The following is a 12,764-nucleotide window of genomic DNA, read 5'->3' as shown; positions in this document are numbered from 1 at the left end:
TAAATATTCCTGCTGAACACCAAATTAAAAATATCCATTAAAGGTTTATTTGATATCTTCCTAATTATTGCCCATTGCGCATTTGACAAATTCTTTACACATTTTAATAATTGCGACTTTCTTTGGAAGTGACACAAAAACAATTACTTTTTCGAAATTCCACTGTGTATATGCTTTTGAAACTACATAGCCATTAAAAACAGTCTGTCGAATTAAAGGTTGGGCAATTAATTAAGTGCAAATTCTGTAAAACCGGACCAAGGAGAAAATTCATCAAACCTATGAAATATGACCTATCTTGTCCAAAAGACAAATATGTTTAAACAAAAGATGAAAATTGATGACAAAATTACGGGTAGCAAAATGCACACAGCGCAAATATAAGACAGCTGTACGAGGTTTCAGCGTGTTGGGTTTACCCTTACAGGAATCGTGATTCATTACCTTCAACCGCCTTGTAAAACTTTTCGTAGTTAATCTCCAAAGTCCTCTAACCGGAATAATGAAAGTTCTCAGTGAGAGCGTGGAAGGCCGTTCTGTTAACGATTTGCTGGCCTTTCGAGGAGCTCGATCAACGCGACTCAGTTTGGGGACAGTAGCCCCAGGGTAGGTCTCCCGAGGACAACTGAGACCCAGGTGGTACGCGTGGGCACTTCCATTTCTCTCCTTTTGGACCTTCTGACATCGGTCTGCCTTCCTTGCTCCCTTGCGCCAGTGTTCAGACTCAAAAGCCCCCCTTGCGCGATCATCTAGGAAGGACCCTGCCCACCATACAACTTTGGCTCTTACCGGGAGCGACGGCTGCTGTGTGTTCAGAGCGTTTGTCTCGGGCCGTGAGAAGGTGGCCCCGTGGTTCACGTGGACCGTGTCAGTGATGGGCCGTATCAGTGATGGGCCCTGTCCTTGTGTATTACAAGTTCTGGACATTACACTCGGGCGTTCAGGTTCAAAAATCCACATCCGTGCTGGTGCGAAGGGGGCGGAAGAAGGAGGCGGATCTTTGGGCTGTGGGGATTGTTAAGGATACAAGGCTGTTATTTCCATATTAAAATGTAATGGTCTCATTAAAGTTAAAACCACTGTTAAACTTGATTGAGTAAATTAGTTAATTAACCGTAGCATCCAGCGCATTCCTGCGGGGCATACCTCCGTTCCTCAAGACGCAGAACGAATGCAGGCTCAGCTCAGAGTGTCTTATCCAGGGTAGAGGGATAAGACTCATCGTAGACTGACTTATGGCAGAATCTGTTAAAAAAAAAAAAAAAAAAACAAGAGCTGGAAGGTGAGGGTGTTACTTGGTGTGAAAGGAATATGAAAATAACCTCCAATGAAAGAATTTTATTTTTATGCTGAAATCTCTCAAGATTTTCTTGATTAAAAAAACAAAACACCAAACACCTGATCAGCAGTTTGTAAAGTGTTTTAACTGACAGAATAAAGGCCTCTCTTCTTCTTGTATATTTTGCCTTACTTTCCCTCTCTTTGCTTGAATATCCAAAGGTTATCTCTGTGGGGACAGATGGGACTTTTTCTAAAGTTTTTTTTGGGGGGGGGTGCTGTGCTTCAGTAAGGAGCTTTGAAACAGGGTTATGGTGAGGTTTCATGGGTGAATGGATGGGGAAAGCTTAGGAAAACATCTCAAATTTGCCATTTCAAGGCTGGTCCTGAAATGCCAGTTTTCATCATGTTGGCTACCTGTGACGCAAATGACCAGAGGAACCATTTGGAAGAAGTTTCTGAAATTTGATGAAAGTCAGCCCTCTTCCTGGTATATCTTATTTTCCACAATTATTATTTTTATTATTATTAATTATTATTTTATTAATTATTATTATTATCTTATTTTCCATTATTATTATCAGTAATAATGATAATAATAAAGAACTACCTCCTCGTGTTGTCGTAAGGGTTAAATATTTGAATATATGTAAAGTGCTTAGAATAGCATCAGGCACACTTAAGTTCCCAGTATCAACTCTGATTATTATTATTTTTTAAAAATATTTTTATTTATTTATTTGACAGAAACAGTGAGAGATGGAACACAAGCAGGGGGAGTGGGAGAGGGAGAAGCAGGCTTCCCGCTGAGCAGGGAGCCTGATGCGGGACTCGATCCCAGGACCCTGGGATCATGACCTGAGCTGAAGGCAGACACTTAATGACTGAGTCACCCAGGCGCCCCTGATTATTATTATTATTATTTTATAAACTCTTGAATTGCTGATTTCTTTAAAAAAATTTTTTTATTATATTATGCTAGTCACCATATCGTACATCATTAGTTTTTGATGTAGGGTGCCATGATTCCTTGTTTGTGTGCTGACTGATTATTACTGAGTGTAGAGAAAGGAAGGTAGACACGGATGGAGGTTGGTCCAGAGGCAAAGCCAGCCAGAATATTTGCTCAGCATGTCACCTCCCAGACAGGATTTTTAGGGTGCCGTGTCCACTTGAAGGGGCCAGGGAATCTCTAGACACTGAATAGCCAGAAAGCCTGGGTTTTCTTCGACTTGTCTTTTAATCTACTCTCGTCTAACCCAATGACTTGCCTAATTCAAGGCTGGGGTGGAGAGGTATGCTGGCGTAGAACCCGTGGATGCTGGTATAAATTCTGATAGTTAGAAAAACAAGACTTGTAAATCCAATCTGTAGAGGACTCAGAAATAAACGTAAACCAGAACGTTGACATGATTGGCCTGATTTTCTTACCCCATATTTACACAGGGCACATAGGTAGTCACATATTTAAAAAATACATCTTTATATTTTATAACTTGTTTTGATTCCCTTAAAAATTGGAAGAATTTGAAAAAAGTCATTTATTTTCAATATTAGGGCAGGAGACTTAGGGAACGATTGAGAGAGATACAGAAAGGGAGGGAAGCATATGGAATGCTTTGCAAAAAAATAAACCAGGTCAGATGCATTATTTTCTAAAACTATAGGTTTGGAATGAAAATTTGATATCAGGAAACCTGCTAACTTGACACTCGGTCAGACCTTTAAAATAAATGACAGCATTACTAGGCACTATGGAGAACTCTGCTGACCACGGGATGAAGCGGCTACTATTATCCCATTGTGTAGATGGTAAAACCAAACACAGAGGTTAAAGACTTGCTCGAGGTTCCCAAGCTAGCAAGCGTCTGTGCTAGGATTTGAAATGACATGGTCTAACCTCAGAGCACACCTTGTTACCACTCTGCCACGCTGCCTGTTTCAATTCCACTTTGTGAAAGTGGCAAAGCCCTCTTATGTCCGTGTTGCCTTGTGTACAAACGTGGCTCAGGAGTCAGGAGGCCTTGGGTGTTAGTTCCATCTCTTTCATCATTATATGTGTCATCTTGGAAAACATTACTCATCCTCTCTGAGCTTCATGTCTTCATCTGTAAAATGAGGGTGGGGAGAGCGACCGTCTGCAGGTAGGTAGTGGCTGTCTAGCTCATGTCTCCGTGGCTCACCTTGCAAGTACTTAGCTGTTCAGAGGCTAGCTCTCATACCTGCTGATAGCTTCTTCGACCATCAGCATCTCTCTGCTTGAAATATCTCTCCACAGCTGGGGGTGCTGGAGGTGATGCTTCCAGGTGTGACCTCCAAACCAAGAAGGTGGAAATTGGTGGATAAACATTCCTGCGTCCTTATCCCCCTGGTGGGCAACACCATGTCCCGCACATCTCTCAGAGGATCTTGAGTTGGGTTGGGTTCCATATCCCCTCAGCCGCCACCGGCTGACTAGAGACAGCGTCCTTTATTCCTGCCTTCCCCAAGTCCCTCTCCCAAGCCTTGAATACGTTCCTGCCCTAACTTCTCAAATAAATGATTTCTCTTCAAATCTTTCAAGTTCTTCTTTGGGGAGAAGCTGCACAAAGGTACCAACTTTTAGGTTTGTTCTGAAAATTCAATGAAATAATGTGTGTAAATAGCGCATACCTGGCATGTTGTAGGTGCCCCGTAAATGTATGCTTTATTATGTCTCTGTTATTATTTCAGTCTGGAAATCTGGCTTAATTGGGAAGTTGTCATAACAAGTCCGACACTATTTTTTGGATGCTTGACTGCTGATAACTTTTACAATTCATTTATCCTTCTTCTCCCTCTGCCCCACATCTGGACAAGCTGATAAGGAAGTTTAAGCCATGCATGGAAACCCTCATGGAGACCACACCTTACCTACCATAAAAACCCCAAGCCAGTCTTCTTTCTTTGTTCTCTCAAGGCATTTTGGACCTGCTTGGAAACCTCCCCAGCTCTCCCAGAAAGCTTTATTGTACAAGTAGAAAAACCTTTTCATACTTGCTTGATGTGTGTGTAGTGTCTTCAGTCCTGACACTTGAACCAGATTTGGGGCGAGGGTCCATCTTGTTTCTGTGGACTGGTCACAATAGAAGCCAATCTAGTCTTTTCCACAAAATGCACCATAGTGCTAGCTAAGATTACAAAAGCATCTGAGAGTTTTAAACATTGGTGTTATTTATTTAAGGAAGGGTTCATGGGGGCAGTGGTGAGGGTTCAGGGCAGGGGTCTGGAGCTCAATGGCAGAGACCGAAGGAATGAGTCATGGAGGGCTGCTGAAGGTCGGGGCATCGATCCAAGGAGAGTGAGCTCACCATTCCCTTCTCATCAGGAAGAATAAACAGATCTGGGCTTCACACAGAGATTTTGCTTCAAAGAAAGTATACCTTTTTTGAACCTTTTACAACCCATTGGACACTGACATGGACTGGGATTTCAGTGAGGAGAATTAGTACGCCAGGGCACAATCTGCATTGAAACTTAGAGGAAAGAAATTTATTTGGGGCTTAGCCCAATGAACAGGGTAGAAATACTGATACTCAGAATGTAACAAGACCTTAGATGTTCTAAATTCATATTCCATTGTTTGTAAAAAAAGAATCTCCATTTTGGTTTTCACAGTTTCAGAACAGGCTGCCCAAATCCAGGGCATCAGATCAGAATTATATAACTTATGTCCTCACCTCTCCCGTCAAGTGTTGGCATGTATGTGAAAATTTAAAGGAAAGGCTGCTTGCCTCGTGATCCTGTGATCTTTAATTTTTACCTTTAATTTAACAAACATTTCATCCTGAAAACTTCTCAATGGACGATGAGGGAGAATTCTTTCCAAGACTGTAAAAATCTTAATTTCACCCTACAGATTTGTGTTGACTAATACAAAATTCTGCTTAGTATAAACATTTAAATATGAATGATCTTAACAGTCAAGAACACTGTGCAGCTAGTTGCTGGAAACATTATACAGATTTATAGATTTAGTATATTATTTATGCACATTTAAAACACAAATGAAGTTAGCGTGGTGCAAGTAGATTTCAAAACTTGCTTTCAAACCAAAGCACTCATTTATACAAAACTTACAGAGAGACCGTTCATGAGAGAGACACAAGTGACGTAGTATAGGTTCATGGTTAAATTGTAATCACAGCCAAGAAGTATTTGGTGAAAGAAAAAAAAAAATCAGAATCCCAAGATGTTCAAATCCTGATGTCTTTGTTGTAATTGATGGTGCTCATTGGGCAGAAAACTTAGAGGTTTGTTTTGTTGTTGTTGTTGTTGTTTAATTGGAAGGAAAGTGGACTTCCGCAGAAACAAAAGGAACAGAATGGCACTGACTCGTGACATTGGATGTCTCTGTCCCACCCCTGGTTCCCTCAGCGTTCACCCATCTCATACACGCAGGTGGCTTCCTCAACAAAGCCTACGAGTCTCAGCCTGAGCGTTCTCTCTCACCACAGGAAAGTGGGCCTGTGTTTGTGCGTGGATTTAGTAGATGAATATCTGAGGTTCCTTGCCCTTACATAGGAGACTTCTGAGTTGTGCTCTCTTGGTCTCCCAGGAGCCCTCAGTAGGAGGGAGCCCCAGTTGCTCCGGCCCTCACCAGCTCATTCATTCACCCTTTCTGGAAGGATTCCTATCCTTTGTTCATGACCTCATACTCCCACCTCATCGTGATGCTGGGATCACCTTCCATGCCAATCCTTTTCGCAGGGTCTCTTTCTGGGGGAAGCCAACCTAAGACAACTTCTGGGAATGTATTTTTTGGTGACCATTTCTTGCATCGAATCTCATGTTTTTCATATCAGCTGTGTGTGCACTCTGGTGAGTGCTAGAAGCTTCCAGTCAGGTGGACTCTGGTGAGAGGCAGATACTCATCTCTAATGAGTAGATACTGAGTCCGACCTTTGGGAATTCAGCTCTCCGTGAAGTATGAGAAGTAAGAGAGAGAAATAATTACTTCGATGGCCAGGGCTGCTGTTTTGCTCACCGAATGCACACCCCCCGCTGGAAGATGAGGTGGCAGTAGGAAGCGGAGCGTCACATTGTGTGTACCTCTCATGGAACGTCTCCTAAGTGTGATTCTCGCATTTGAAGATCCAACATGCTTCTACTTTTCCTGCAATGTGGTCTTTAGACACAAGCCAACTCCTTTATGAGATGTTTAACCGAAGGAATAGTGATTTTCCTAACACTGGAGGAAAAACTAGCTAGGAGGGACTCAGTGAGAGTCTATGCCCATGTGCAACATGGGACATATTTTCTCTGTACATGGTCTTTACTCCTGATTCTTGTAAGGGACATAGATGTAGCCAGGACCCATGACGGCTAGTCAGATGTGTGTAGACTTCTCAGCACAGGTAGAGTTTGAACTGAGTCTTAAAAACTAAGTAGACGTTTGCTGATGTTTGGCAGAAGAGTAGAATGCAGCTCTTAAACGTCTACCACACAATGTCAACTTTGCCTTCCTTAATCCCTCTGCCCGGATCTTGTGGCCTTCTTTTCAGTCAGCGATAGAGACGGTCTGGGGTGTGTGCTTTGGGGACGAGGAGACAGATTCCTCCAATCTGAGATTCATGCATGGACGCATGACTTAGTAGGACATTTACCTGCCTGTCTGTCTTATTTCCAAAAGATGTGTTAGGTGTGTCAACCTGTGAGCCTAGGTTCTCTGAGCAGCAGACTTGAGGCAGGTAGACACACATGAGTTTATTAGGGGAAGAGCTAACAAAGGATTGTGGGAGGTTCCTGGAGAGAAGCCAGGAAGGGCCACCGGAGGGTAGGGAGAGTCTGGCTTGGGAGCAGAGGGTTAGGATGGGGCCTCTAGTGCACAGAGCAGTTCTGCGGATATTCGACAAGGCTGATGAGCCATCATGGCCTGTCACACGAGGCCTGGTCTCCTGGCCTTGGTACCCTGCTGCCTCTGTCACTGGTCGGGAACAGCCTGTAGAAAGCACGGCCTCTGTGAGAGCACGGTGGTAGGTCAGAACAGAGCATCTGGGTGTGTTGGTCAGATCTGCCCCATTGTCTGAAATCGGAGAGGTCCAATGTCAAGGCCACCGTGTTTCCCCAAAGGTGGGACCCATACCACAGAGAGCACTTGAAATGATTTTAGGTAGTGCATTGAATTGTTTAGTATTCAAATTATCCTCTTTATAATTCTCTTTAATTCTGGTGCATGAAGGAGAAAGACTCAGGTGGGGGCTATCATTTTGTAATCCTCCCTTTTAATAACAGGCAAGCCCCAGGCTTATAAACTTGAGCAGATTACGATATCCAGATAACACCAAGCGGTTGTATTCACCGTTTTGTTTTTATGGGTGTGTGTGATCAAGAGGGCTTTCAGTGTGTTTCCATTTGTGGCTCATGATTCTGGTTTTTAAGATATACTATTTAAATACATTCTTTTCCTTTAAAAATACATCTAAGTAAATAAACGGTAATCAATTTAAATAGAATATGCACGAAAGTGTGGCAAGCAGGTAGCCATGGGGGTAAAAGACAAAATTTGTGAAATGTTTTAGAAATGCCTGCAGTTTGGGTAGCCCTGACTTAGGTCGTCTGAAAGCAGCTTGCTGTGTCCATGTTATCTGAACTTTTCGTGGCAAATGCCTTCCCTGCCTTGCCATTTTAAATGATGCTTTTTCTATCTCCATGGGGTCACTGAAAGGACTGTCCGGTTTTACAACGTTTCTGTGATTTTGTGGCTGGAGATGTTGTTCATTCTTCTACTCATCCTTTAGACAAATCCCCAGAGGACAAATCCAGCTTGAATTTAGTTCTAGGGGGATAAAAAGTATTGTCTCTGAACGAAGGTGTATACTTTTTCCTGTCAGAAAAAGACAAGTATACCTGTCAGGATGCTTGCCTTACCTTCTAGAATGCTTAGGGCGGAATTTACTGCTTTTATGTTCTCATCTGTTCCAATCTGGCATCTGAAAGCATACTCTTTCCCTGGCTCCTTCAGAAGACTCAGTTACTTAAAAAGATCTTTAAAAATCTCTGATATCCCTGCGTCCTACAGGCTCGGTCTGCCTGCATTGGCCGGAATCGGCAAGGTTGCGCTGCGGTAATAAACCACCCCCAAAGTTTAGTGACTTAAAAGCAACCAGGGTTTATTTCTTGCTCAAGCTCCATGTCTATTGCAAGTTTGCTGGGGGCTCGTTCTTAAATCTCCTCCCTGGGAGAAGCTCTTGACAGAGGCTTCATGACCTGCACGCCTTTTGGTTGTCGTGACAGGGAAAACAAAAGAACATGGCTGTTTATTCATCTTATTCAAAAAGTGTCACCATGAAAGGGACATATTCCGTTTCTGCTCATATTTCACTGGCTAAAGCAACGGTTATGACCAGACCGAACTTGAAGGAGGCAAAATCGTGCAATTCTACCATTTTCCTGGAAGGAGGGGCACTGATAACATTGATGAATCGCCCTAAATGGTCCCTCACTGCCATCCTTCATGACGTAGATCTACTGTCACCTCATGATATCTCTATGGCTTTCTGAGTCAGCCTCTGCTCCCGTCCGTTTGTCTGACATGACCTGTTTTTGAGGCCATGATTCTTCCTTCCTGTGATTGTCATCCAATCTTGCTGGTGGTATGTTGACCCACACTGGATAACATCTGTGGTCCCTTCGTCCCCCAATGTGCCATTAAAACAATGTTTTTGTTTATAGCAGGTTTTTATTGCTGGTTTGGAGGGACAGTGAAGGGACATTAGAACCTAGGGTAGCAAATGGCCTCAAATTGTCAAGTGTATACGTTGGGTAACTTGTGATTTTATTGATTAAGTAAATCAGCACAGAGCTTGGCACAGAAAAGGGGCTTGATAACTATTTCATGAATGAAAGCATTTCAGTGTAAGTCATCACAGGTCAGAGACATTTTTAGATCTTTTTCTGCTACATGGAACCTCCTGCAAGTGGACACCCTCTGGATATCTCCCATGTGTTCTCGGGACCTCTTTCCAACCTCCTTTCCTTTACCTGAGGTCTTTTCTTTTCATAGCAGGCTCCTCACCTAGATTTGACTCTAGATTTGAGAGCAAAGGGCCATCTCTTTTCTTTTTCTTATATGAAAGTATTTAGCCCTAAGTTTTTACTTCTGACTTCCATACTATGACCTGAAAGGTCCCAGTTTTATGTTCAAAGGACCCTATCAAAGAAGTTTCCTAGGCTTAAAAAAGAGGGGAAGGGGATACTTGGGTGGCTCAGTCAGTTAAGTGTCTGCCTGGGGCTCAGATCATGATCTCAGGGTTCTGGGATTGAGCCCTGTATTGGGCTCCCTGCTCAGCGAGGAGTCTGCTTCTCCCTCTCCCTCTGCCCTCTCCCCCAACTCATGCTCGCTCGCTCTCTCTCTCTCTCTCTCTCTCTCTCAAATAAATGAATAAAATCTTAAAGAAAAAAAAAAAGAAGGGGAGGGACTTCCTTAGGGATGAATTACATCACATCTCTTGAAACCAGAAGTGATCATAGTCAGTGCTTATTTTCCAATAATATTTATTGTCTTTCTGTTAAAATATAGTTCAGTTTGAATCCTTTGTGCCAAGGTTTTTTTTTTCCCCCCTCAAGCCAGTGTATGTATCACAAATAGTTCATTCCTTTTTATCATATTTATTCCATTATATGGATAATACTTTGTTTTTCCACTCACCAGTTGATATGCATTTGGGTTGTTTTCATTTTTTTGGCTATTATAAATCATAGAGCCATATGTTTTCATTTTTCCTTAGAGTGGATCTGCTGGATAAGTGTGTGTATTTTAACTTTTTTGAGAAACCATAACTCTGTTTTCCAAAGGGACTCTATCATTTTATATTTACCTAGTGATATCTGAGGGCTCCAGGTTTTCTACATTCTTACCAACTCTTGGTGTTGTCAGTCATTTATATTTTAGCTATTTTAGTGGATTTATAGGAGTATATAGGTCTTTGTGATTTTAATGTGCATTTTTTGGTAATGATTAATGATATTACATATATTTTCACGTATTTCTTGATTATTTCTATGTATTGTTTTCATGAAGGATCTGCTCAACTCTTTCACCTTTTTAAATTATTTTTAATTTTTTAAATTATTGAGCTATTATTTATATATTCTCAACACCAGTCCTTTATAAGATATATGTTTTGCAATTATTATTCTCTAATATTTACTTATTTATTTACCCCATATTTACTTATTTACTTACCTGGAATTTAATTTGCTCTCCTTTTTTAGCTTCTGGAGGTAAAAGCTCAGATCACGGATGTTAGATCTTTCTTCTTTTTTGATGTCAGCAGGTAAGACTATAAATTTCCCTTTGAGCTCTGCTGTTGTGTTTTCATTATTAATTTCTGATTTAATTCTGTTATGGTCAGAATGTATATTTTGTGTGGATTTAGTTCCTAAAATTAATTGGGACTTTAAAAATCGGCTTTATTTTTTAGGGTAGTTTTAGATTTACAGAAAAATTAAGATAATTCAGAGAGTTCTCATATACCTAACACCCACTTACCCCTATTATTACCAGCAGACGTTAGTATGGTATAATTATAGTTACAGTTAATGAACACTTATTAATGCATTTTTCTTAATTAAAGTCCGTAGTTTACTCAGATTCCCATTGTTTTTATCTGTGGTTCCTTTTCTGTTCCCAGTCCCATTTAAGATGTCACATTACATTTAGTTGTCATGTCTGCTACTCCTCTTGGCTGTGCTGGTTTCCCAGGCTTCCCTTATCTTTTTTTTAAGGTTTAATTTATTTACTAAAGATAGATAGATAGATAGAGAGAGAGAGAGAGAGAGAGAGAGAGAGAATGAGCAAGGGCAGGGGCAAAGGGAGAAGCAGACTCCCTGCTAGCAGGGAGCCCGACTTGGGGCTCCATCCCAGCACCCTGAGATCATGACCTGAACTGAAGGCAGATGCTGAACCGACTGAGCCACCCAGGTGCTCCAAGCTTTCCTTATTTTTAATGACCTTGAAAATTTTGAGGAGTACTGGTTATGTATTTTATAGGATGCCCCTTTATTGGAATTTATCTTGTGTTTTTCTCATGATAAGACTAGGATTATGGGAAATAATTCAGAAAGATGACAGTGACAAAGTGTCATTTTCTCAATATATCAAGTACTGTTGAGGTAATACCCACATGACTGACAACTACTGATGTTCCTCTTGATCACCTGGCTGAGGTGGTGGTTGTCAGGTTTCTTCCCCATAAAGGTACTCCTCCTACTCCATACTGTACACTTTGGAAGTGAGTCATTATGCATAGCCTGTACCTCAGGAGTGGGGAATCTAGATTTGCTGGATACAGAATTCTTGGTTAACTGATTTTTTCCCCCCAATATCTCAGATGTATCTTTCCAATATCTTCTGGCCTTTATATTTCTGATGGAAAATTAGCAGTTGGTTTCATCTTTGTTCCCTTGTATGTAATATGTTTTTCTCTGGCCCTTTCAAGATTTCCTTACAGTTTTCAGTGAGCTGTTTTTGTTACGTAGGAAAAGTGTGTTAGTTATTCCAGAAGCTCAAGTCCCTGTCCTACTCATGCTATGGAGTGACGATGATGACAGTGATGTCATATTCTCTACATCACATTTAGAGGTATCACTAAGACATAAGAGTCACAAATGATGTTGTGGTTTAGTCTGACCACTTATTGATTGAGTTGACTTCTCTTGAACTTTTAACTAAAAAATTGGTGAAATTGCTATGGGCAAATTTGGGTTCATGTACGTTCAGAATTTCTTCTTTCTCCTTCCACTTCCTGAGTAATTCTGTTGACATTTTGCAGAAGCTTGGTTGAACTTTCTTTCTTTCTTTTTTTTTTTTTTTAAGGTTTTATTTATTTATTTGACAGACAGAGATCACAAGTAGACAGAGAGGCAGGCAGAGAGAGAGAGGAAGGGAAGCAGGCTCCCTGCTGAGCAGAGAGCCCGATGCGGGGCTCAATCCCAGGACCCTGGGATCATGACCTGAGCTGAAGGCAGAGGCTTTAAATCACTGAGCCACCCAAGCGCCCCGCTTGGTTGAACTTTCATTTCAGGGTCTGGTTCTTGGGCTCTTAGAAGCCTTGACATTTCCAGAAGACATTAGGGTCATGTAAAAACTATTATATGGGGGGAAAAAGACTTTCTTATTTTGGTATAACAGTTGTGAGATTCATCTTGTTGCCAATTCAAACCCATTGTTGTGATTTTCTTGTTACAACATTTATTGGCCCCAAGAATGAAGGCATCACAAACAGCACGCAATTTTCATGGCAACTGAATTGGATAGCATGAGGATTCTATTAATACTAATCGCTGACGGTAGAGGACATAAAGAAAGATAGTTGGTATTGGTTGACCACCTACCATCTGTCAGATGGCACAGTGGACACTTTACATACTTTGTTTCTTTTTTAATCCTTATAACAATCCTTCAGTGTAATATGCCCAGCATTAATTATTCTCATAGAAGTTAATTTTTTTCTTTCTTTTTTTCT

General features: G+C 41.3%; 1 long non-coding RNA gene across 1 annotated transcript in view; it reads left to right on the top strand.

Moving 5' to 3' along the window:
- Nucleotides 1-10,574, top strand: part of LOC116594801 — a 79,355-nt gene extending 68,781 nt beyond the window's left edge. Inside the window, exon 7 of the long non-coding RNA XR_004287423.1 lies at nucleotides 10,513-10,574. This is a non-coding gene — a long non-coding RNA (uncharacterized LOC116594801). The remainder of the gene's footprint in view (nucleotides 1-10,512) is intronic.
- The last annotated feature ends 2,190 nt before the right edge of the window (nucleotides 10,575-12,764 follow it).

The sequence above is a fragment of the Mustela erminea genome, chromosome 7, assembly GCF_009829155.1.
Source record: "Mustela erminea isolate mMusErm1 chromosome 7, mMusErm1.Pri, whole genome shotgun sequence".
Classification (NCBI taxonomy): domain Eukaryota; kingdom Metazoa; phylum Chordata; class Mammalia; order Carnivora; family Mustelidae; genus Mustela; species Mustela erminea.
This window is presented reverse-complemented; position numbering and strand designations above follow the sequence as displayed.